Here is a 10,986-nt window from a genome sequence, read left to right on the forward strand (position 1 = left end):
GTATTATTAGTATTGCTTACTAACTTATTGCAATAAGCATTAAAAATATATACCTTTAGCTTATGCTTTAACTTAAATATTAAGTTATATTATTAATAAATAGCGTTCTTACGTTATATGCTTATAGCTTTTATAAATAACTTTATTATTATAACTTAGGGATTTATAAATGCCTATAAATAGTGCTTAAGGAAAGATAATTGCTTTTAAAGGGTTTTTAAGGAGGATTAAATGGCTAGGGGCAGGGGCTCTCTTGCGGCCAATAGTAGGCGTTATCGCTATTAAGGTTGTTGTTATTATCATTAAGGCAAATCTTAAGATGGTTGATCGTAAGGCAAAGGGAAAGGGGAGAACGTTCTTTTGCTATGCTTTTGGATTAATAACTAGCTCTTAAACCATTTACCTATAAGTAATAGCGCTTAAATGCTATTATTATTTAGCATATTAACTTATATTAATTCTAGGGCAATTTATGCTTAAGATCTTATTAAAAGGCATTAATAAAAAGGGCATTAAGAAGAGGAAGGTTATTAAAAAAAAGGAGGTTATTAAAAAGAGGGAGATTATTGCTTATTAATTAAATAGGTTGGCTTTTATTAAAAGGTAAATATTTTAAAGATTTAATTAAGTTGTTTATATGGCTGGATTAGCAGTGAATCTTAATTAATTTCCTTAATGGTTTTAAATTAGCTAAGAAAGTTACTTCTTTTGCCAATACTTTAAAGTATTAAATTAAGCATGTTAATTAAATGCATAAATCGCCCAAAAGAAACATTATTTGCTAATACTCTAAAGTATTTAAGCGCCTTATGCTTCATTAAGTAAGGGGTTTTCAAAGGGTTATAGGCCCTAAGGGTATTACATGGGTGCCCTAAGGGGCGTTGATTGCAAACAAGGGCTTCTTAAGGGTGTTAAGCAAGGGCTTCTTAAGGGTGCCAAGCAAGGGCTTCTTAAAGGTGTTATAAGCAAGGGCGTTGATAATTAAGGATGCCTCGTGGAGGGCTTTTAAGGGTGTCGCGAGGAGGGCTTCTTGGGCTTCTTAAGGCTGTGTACTGATTGCAAACGGTTTTCTTTTGCCGCGCGCTTATAAATGCCTATAAACGGCTTAGGAAGAGGGTTCTTAATGATATATAATTGCATTTACTTAAAAAGGTTGCAAGGAATTAAGGGTATTGCAAGAAAGGCTTTTTTTTTAATATATTATTCTTAAGCATGCTTATTAAAGGGGTTGAAAATTATTTTTTTGCACTTATAAATGCTTATAAATGGCTTTCTTATAAGGGTTTTGCATTTATAAATACTCATAAATAGCTTTCTTAAGATTATAAGTTGCGCCACCCATAAATGCCTATAAATAACTTTTAAGGACCTAACTATTTATGCTTATTAAGCAAGTATTAATTAATATTAATTTAGCTTTTATATAATTAATAATAAATAAATAAAATATATAATTAATTTAGCTATAATATAAAGGGTAGGTTGTAATAAAGCTATAGCCTTTCCCCGTTTAGCTATAAGCTAGCTATGATAGTTTATATGCGGGGTATATAATTACTAATTAGCAGCTGGTTGGCATTGGCTAGCAGCTGTAATGGGCTTGGGCTATTGCCCAAGCCTTATATAGTATGGCTAGATAATCCAAGGGAGCTTGGATTATTACGTACCTTTTGGCCTAGTTAAAAGGTTGCTGCTTTGCAGCTTATGGAAGAAGGCGCTAGCCAGCCTGCAGCCCCTTTGGGGCCAGCCCATAACAGCAGCTGCTATTAATAAGATTAATTTAAACCTTATACCTTTAAATTTATGCATTGCTTGCAGCGCACCCACTATATAAGCACGCTGCACGTAATGCCCATATGTATTATTCCCATAAATATAATTATAATTTATTAAATATTATAATAAAAACTTTTTAAAAATATTTATTAATATTTTTTAAGTTACTATATATTTTATTAAATATAATTAAAATTTAATTATAAAAATATTATTAATAATTAACCTTTATATTAAAATAAACTTTAAACTTTAAATATATATTATAAATAAAAAACTTTATATTAATATAATAAATATAATAAATCTTAATATAATTTTTTAAAATTAAGAAAAATATTATATAAAATTATTTAAGTTTAATATTTATTATTTAATAAATATTAAAAAAGAGTTTTATTTTATTATTTAATAAATTATATAATTTATTACTTTAATTTTTATTTTTATTTTATATTTTATTAAATTATATATTATTATTAATTATAAAAAAAGTATTTATTATTCTTTAAGAAAATAAGTTTTAATATAAATTATATAATTATAAAGATTATAATATTATAATAAGTAATAATATTAAATATAAAGTTTTTAAGTATTTTTATAAACTTAATTTTTATTAAAGTAATATTTCTTAATATTTTTAAAAAGCCTTTATATTTAATTAATTAAGAAGTTTCTTTTTATAAAATAATAATTATAATATTTATTATAAAACATTTAATTAAATAAAGTTTTATTTTAATTTTATAAATAATTAAAAATAAAAAAAGTATAATTTTTAAAATTTTTTATTATTTTTAATAAAGAAAAGTAATTATTTTAAGTTTTAAAAAAAGAATAAAAGTTATAAATAATAAAATTATATTAAAAGTTAAGATTTTTTAAACTTTTTAAATAATAAATATTTTTTAAATACTTATTATTTTTAAATTTTAAAATTAAAGTTATTAAATATAAAACTTAAAAAATTTATATATATTAATTACTTTATATAATTCCTTTTTTTATTATAAAAATATTTATTATATATAAGTAATACTTTTATATTAATACTTTATTTATTAATACTTTTTTTAATATTAACTTTTTTTTCTTAAAGAAAGTTTTTAAAATTTTAAATAATAATTAATTTTTTAAATATTATTATATTTTAAAAAATAAAGTTTTTTAAAAAATATTATAATAAATTATTATTTATATTTTAATATTTTATTATTTTCTTTATAAACTTAAAAATAATAATATTTACTTAATTAATTATATTATTTACTTTTATTATTAATTTATTTTAATAATTAAAATTAACTTATTAATTTTAAAATCTTTTATTAAAGTTAAAAAGTAATTAAAGTTTTTATATAAAAATATTATTAATATTTAAGAATATTTCTTTAATATTATTATTAAATTTAATTATTTTATAAAATTATTAAAATATTTAAATAATTTATATATAAAAAGAAGATAATTAAAAGCATATATTAAAATTATTTTAAAGTATAAAAAAAAGTATTAATTATATAATAAAAGAATGTTTATTAAAAAAATATTTATTAACTTAAATAAATATAATTTATTATTTATATTAAAGTAAAATAATTATAAGTATTTTTAATATTAATTTTATAATAAAAATATATTATATAATTAATAAACTTAAGATATTATTAAAAATATATTAATTAATAAATTAAATCTTTTTAATAAAAAATTTAAAGCATTATTAATTTCTTTTTATTAATTTTAATTATAATATAATTATTAATACTTAATTAAATAAGATTTTATTATTAATAATTACTTATTTTTATAATATTAATATTAATTATTTAATATAAATATTATAACTTAATTATAATAATTTTTATTATTAATAATTATTATTTAATTAATAATAATATAAATTTATTATTTATTTATTTTATTATTTATAATTATTTATAAGTAATTATTAATTAATATAAATTAAGTAATATATATTAATTAATAATAAATTAATTATATTTAAATTAATAATTATTTAAAAGAAAGAAAGGGAATAATTATAAGCTATAAAACCTTTCTTTAATTATAAATTATTTAAAAATAATTATATATTATTATATATAACCTTTATTTATTAATACTTTAATTTTAAAGCTTTTATTAAAAAGATAATTTAATATAATTTATTTTAAAATAAAAGCTTAAATCTTTTTTTTAAATTTTATAAAATCTTTTTTATAATTTATAAATATTAAATAAATTAATTTAATAATTTATAATAATAAATAAAGTTTTAAAGTTTATTTATATTTTTTTTTATATTAAAACTTTAAAAATAAATATTTAATATTTTATATATATATAAAAATTAAATAAAATAATAATATAATTTAAATATTTATAAAGTTAAATAAAATATTAAAATCATAATAATTAGTTAATTTATAAATATTAAATATATTAAATAAATAAAATAAGAAATATTAAAAAAAGTTAATAAAATAAAAATTAAATATTATTTAATTATATTATTAAAAATAAATTTATTATTTAATTTATAATTAAAAATAATATAAATTATAACTTAATTATATATATATTATATTTATTTTAAAAAATATATTTTAAATAAAGTTTTATATAAATAACTTTCTTATTATTTTTAATACTTTAATTTAATTTAAATTTATTATATTATTAAAATAATATTTTTATTTATAAATATAAAATATATATATTTAAAAATAAATATAAAAATAATATAAAATAATTAATTAATTATATAATATTTATTATTATTTAAATTTAAATTATTTTATTTAAATAAATAATTTTTATAAGAAATAATTTTTAAATTCTTAAAATAAAATAATTAAATATTAAAATTATTAATATTAAAAATATTTTAAATTATATTTATATTATATTTTTAATATTTTAAATAAATAAATTTAAAGTAATTTAAATAATAAATTTAATATTTAATTTATATATAATAAATTAATATTTTTAATTAAAGCTTAAAAATAAAGATTTTTATATTTAAAAAATTAAATATATTATATATTAATTATTAAAAAGTTTTTAAATATATTTATATAAAGTTTTTATAAAATAAATATATTTTAATTAATAAAAGAAAGTTAATAAATTTAAATTTATTTTTTAATATATATATATATATTTAAAGTTATTAAAAACCTTTTTTAAATATATAATTAAAATAAATATTTTTAAAGTTTTTTTAATTAATTATTATATTTATATAATATAATTATATTTTATTTTATTATAATTTTTTAAAATAAGTTTATAATTATTTTTTTTATTTAATTAATTTAAAAGATTAAAATTAAAAATATTTAAAAATTTATATTTTTTAATTTTAAATAATATAATAATATTATTAAAAAATAATTTAAAATTAATTATATTAAAAAAAACTTAAAAAGATTTTTTTAAAAATAAATAACTAAAAGTAATATATTAAAAAATATAAAGCTTTATTAAGTTTAATATTTAAAGAATTATTAAATATTTAAAAGTAAAATTAATATTAAATTTTTTAAAATAAATATATAAATTAATTAAATTTTTTAAAATATAAATTTATATTTAAAAAAATTTATAATTTTATTTTATTATAAAAAGTATATATATTATATCTTTAATTATAAAATTATTTTATATAATTATAATTATAATTATATATTTTAATTTAAAAGTTTAATAATTTAATATTATAATTATATTTTTAAATATTAATTAAAAAGAATTAAGTTTAATTTGTTATAAATTATTTAATAACTTTATAATATTAAAAAAATATAAAGTCTTTTAATAATATTTTATATATTTAAAAATTCTTTATTTTTTAATATAAATATTTTAATTATATATTATAAAACTTAAATTTAAATCTTTTATTAAAAAGATTATATCTTTTTATTAATTTAATTTATAAAATAATTATTATTTTTATATAAATAATATTTTAATTATATATTTTTTTAAAAAAATATTTTATAAGAATTAAAAATAAAATTTAATAATTTTTAAATATATAAATTTTAAATAAATTAAAAAAATATATTATAATATTCTTTTATAACTTATATATTAAAAAGAATAATAAATAAATATAATTTATTAAATAATAAATCTTTTTTATTATTTATTTTAATATTTAAAAAAAAGTTTAAATTTTTTTTAAATAAACCTTAAAATAAGAAATTTAAAAATTTTAAAAATAATTAATTTTATTTTTTATATAATAATTTTATTATATTTAAATATAATATTATTTTACTTTATATTATTAAAATTATTTATAAACTTAAATTTAAGTTATTTTAAAATAATAAATTAAATAATTTAATATTAATATATTATTTAATTTATTAAATTATAATATAAAAGGAATTTAAAAGCTTAAATACTTTTAATAATTAAAAATGTTTTATTTATTAATAATAAAGAAAATTAAAACTTCTTTTAAAAATATATAATAATATTTTTTAAAAGCTTTATATATTAAAAAATATATAAATAAATAATAATTTTAAAAGATTTATTTAAAAATATAATTTTAAATTTAAATAATTATATATTTAATTATTAATTTATATAAATAATTAAAAATAAATCTTAAATATATAAATATTTAATAAATATAATTAAAATAAGAATTATAAAAATATATTTTTAATATTTTATACTTAAAAATTAAAAGAATATTTATAAATATCTTTATTAAAATTTTATTATATACTTTATTTAAATATTTTAAAGCTTTTTTATCTTTTTTAAAATATAAAAAAATTAATAAAAAAGAATTAAATTATTTATTAATTATTTTAATTAAGTTTTTATTAAAGTTTTATTATAAATTTTAAAAAATATAATATAACTTATATATAAAATTTAATTTATAATTAAAAACTATTTTTAAATTTTTATAATAATTTATTTATTAATTTAAGTATTTTTTTAATTATTATAATAATGTTTTAATGTTTTAAAAAAGCTTTTTTAAACTTTAATTAAATTTTTAATTTATTAAATTATATTTTTAAATTAAAATTTAATAATATTTACTTTATAAAATTATTATAAAAATTAAAAATAAATATTATAATATATTATAATTTATGCTTTGCTTATTATATTTAATTAATAAGCTTTAACCTTATAAGAATAAGCTTTAATGTAAATATAAATAAGAAGTAAATTTTTTTTATACTTTAAATATAAATCTTATTTAAATACTTTTTAATAAATAACCTTAAGCTATCTTATAATATATATTTAAAATCCTTTTATATTATAAACTTATAATATAATTATATAAAACTTAAAAAGAATAATAATAGCTTATTAAGCCCTTTTTTATCTTAAGGAACTCTTATTTTAAGAACGCTTAATAACTTAATTAATAAAAATAAGGATTAAATTTATAATAAATAAAAAAGTAATTAATATTAAAAAAGCTTAATTCTTTTATATATTTAATTAATTAAAAACTTTTTATAATTAATTTTTACTTTATATTAATTTTATAAAGATATTTAAAGGATAATTAAAAAGCTTTTTAAAAAAGGTTTACTTTATACTTAAAAACCTTTTTAAATAAAGATATATTAAGCTTAACTTAATTATATTATAATAGCGTTATAAGGAAAAAATAATGAAATTTCTTATTTAATTTAATTAATTAATTTATATAATAAGAGCTTAAAGTTAATTAAATAAATATAAAATATTATTAATAATTAATAACTTAACCTTTATAATAAAAGCTTAGCTTAATTATAAAGAATAATTAAAAATATTTAAGGCTTTTTATTTTACTTTATAATAATATAAAAGCATTTTTAATATTATAGCAAAGAAAAATAATACTTAATCTTAAAATAATAAAGCAATAAATATTAATATTATAGCAATTTTAATAAATAAAGTTAAGTATTTTATATATAATTAGCTTAGCTATTATAAGCATAATTATTTTAATTATTATAAAAAAATAAAAATATAGCTTTTATTAATTAAGGTTGGTAAGGAAAAGAAGTTTATTTAAGGGAATGTAAAAATCTTTTATAAGATAAGGCTGAAAGCGTTGCTAGCTTAATGCCGGCTTAAGCTTAAAATAAGCTAGCTATATATTAATTAATTTAATGCTATAAAATGCTTAATATTTAAAAAATCCCGCTAATAAAGTAAATTACCCGCGATTAAGCATTAATTAATTGCAAATTATATAATAAATCCACGGCCCTAAGGTCTTAAATAAGAAAGCTTATATAAAAAGCTTAAATTAAAGAATTATGAAAATGCCATTAATTTAGCTATTAACTTATGCTTAAATAATTATCTTTTATTAATTTACTTTAATTAATATATTAAATTATAAGGGTTAAAGGTATATTAATTATAGAAAATAAGTTAAGTTTTTAATGTATTAAAAAGGCGCTAAAATATAATTAAATAATTAAATAAAAGGTAATATTTAATTTATAATTAAATTATAATATCCTTTATTTTCTATTATATAATTATTTTTTTAAGCTTATTATAAAGATTTAAAGAAAAAGAATATATTATAATTTAAGCTTTACTTATTATGTTTAATTAGCGGGCTTTAGCCTTATAAAAATAAAGTTTAATATAAATATAAATAAAAAGCGAATTTCTTCCTTTATACTTTAAATATAAACCTTATTTAAGTACCTTTTAATAAATAACCTTAAGCTAGCTCATAATATAATATTATTATAGTTTTTTATACTTTTTTATAATTTTTAAATTATTAGTAATTTAATTTTTAAGCTTTTAAGCTTTTTTATTAATATTATTATAATAATATAGCTTTTATATATTACTTAAAATAATTAATTTAATGGCTAAGGTTTAAGCCCCTTAATTAAAGCTTATATATAAAAATAAATAGGAATTAAACTAATTACGGTGTTATAAAGGGCTATTTATATAATAACTTAATTAAATTAAAAATTAAATGTTTTCTTATATAAGTTTTTAAGCTTCTTATAAGAGCGCATTAAATTAGCTTTAAATTATAACTTAATTTTTAATAGGTTTTAAAGCTTTATAAAAGGGCCTTAAGGGGGGTTATAATGATATGATTCTTATATATTGCTTAAAATAACCAATCCTAGATTGATTATTATGGTCTTTTAACCGGGAGGTATAAATTTGCAAGCAATAATTTTATTTACCTTCTTAATTATTATATTTTTTAAAATAATTATAATTTAAGCTTTAAAGTACTTTATTACATTTTTATATTTAGTTTTTATAATTTTTAAAAGTTATTATTATATAATAAAATCTTTTAAATATTTAAGGAAATTAAAAAAATATAAATAAAGATATTATAATTAAACTTTTTATATTTATATATATTTAAGGCTTTTTTTAAATATATTAAAACTTTTTAAATATTAAATAATCATTAAATTAAGTATAATAAAAATAAAATATAAATAAAAAAAATAAATTAAAAGTAACTTATAAAAATTACTTTTAATATAATAATAATAAAAATTATTTTTATTAATATAATTTATATAAAAATTATTATTATTATTATATATAAAACTTTTAATATAAAAAAAATAAAGAATATAATATTTATTAATTTTTTTATATTTTTTAATATTTTTTTCATAGTTTTTTAATTTTCTTTTAAAAAGCTTTTTTACTTTAAGCTATTTATATAAGCTTAAAAATTCTTTATAATTATATTAAAAATTAATATATACTTTAAAATTAATTTTTAAATTTTATTAAAAAACTTATTTTTAAAAAAAATATTTAATAATATTTTAATAAAATTATTAAAGTTTTTATTTATTTTATTATTAAGCTTTTTATTAATTTAAATATATTTATATTTCAATTTTTAAATTTTAAAAATATTGAAAAATTAATAAATATAATATTTAAAAGCTTAATTTTTATTACTTTTAATTATTTTTAATATAATAAAGAAAATACTTTAAATTAATTAAAAACTTTAAAATTAAAATTTAATTATTAATTATAAATTATATTATAAAGTTATAAATAATTAAAGTTTAAATAATAAAATATATATATTATAAGAAAAATTAAATAATTAATTATTTAATAAATTATAATTAATATTTTTAAATATAAATAAGTTATTTAAAAAAAATAAAATAATTAATAAATTAAGAATTATTTTTTAATTAAAGAATATATTATATATATATACTTAACCTTAATTTATAATTACTTTTTAAAGTGCTTAAATAACTGAATTTCTTTTATTTCCTCTTTTTATACTACTTTTAGGAGATAAACGCTTTTATAATTATGCTTTCAAACCCTCACGGCACTTGTAGCCTTCCACAGGTGGCAATGCCTTTCGAAGTGCTTGCGAGAGCAATTGGGGTGATTCGGCTCGCCGTCTCCTCGTCGAAAGATGCAACATGATGAGGCAGTGCAAACATGAGGAGCTCCTGTTCTTGGACGCCTTTCTTTGGCCAGGAGAACGTGTATGTTACAGAGCGGCCAGATACCGACCCTGATACTTTTCCTGTCTCCGTATATGCCCCAGCAGCGGCATTGAAAACCGACAGCCCACTGCACTTTCCCCACCAGGATTCTTTGTGACCTGAACCGTCCCTCTGAAGCCTGTTGGCCCAACCAGTGTTCGTCTATTCAGAAGGCTCAACGTCGGCTTGGTGGAAATTGAGTTTGAGCCCATGTAAGCCGCCCCGGGGGATCCCGTGATGTAGATCAGCCATGTGGACTCGTCATCGAGGCTCAAGCTCCATCCGTATATAGCTGCTGATGAGCCCTGACAAACAAGGCCGAGCTCAGTGACATTGAAGAACTGCTGTTGAGTTTGTACCAAGACGCTTGCTCCTTTGTAAATACCAGTCACGAAACCCATACCCTGAACGAGAGGGAGTGCGATGAGCGGCTGCGCGGGTCTACTTGGTGCAAGATTAATATTCACTGATTTTGCCGTGTAACTGTCTGTCGTCAAGACTGTGCGGTTGCCTAATTCTTTGGCGGAGAGTCCAAGTGATTGTCGAAAGAAGGTATCCTCGAATGACTCGACTGGATCTCCTGGGCCATGAATGAAGTCCTCACGATCGGTGTGTGAGATAGAAAGACCACGACCCTGTGAAGCTATATATGTTTTATTAAAAGCTTAAATAAAGGCCTTTT

Source organism: Diaporthe citri (assembly GCF_014595645.1).
Source record: "Diaporthe citri strain NFHF-8-4 chromosome Unknown scaffold_5, whole genome shotgun sequence".
NCBI classification, from domain to species: Eukaryota; Fungi; Ascomycota; class Sordariomycetes; order Diaporthales; family Diaporthaceae; genus Diaporthe; species Diaporthe citri.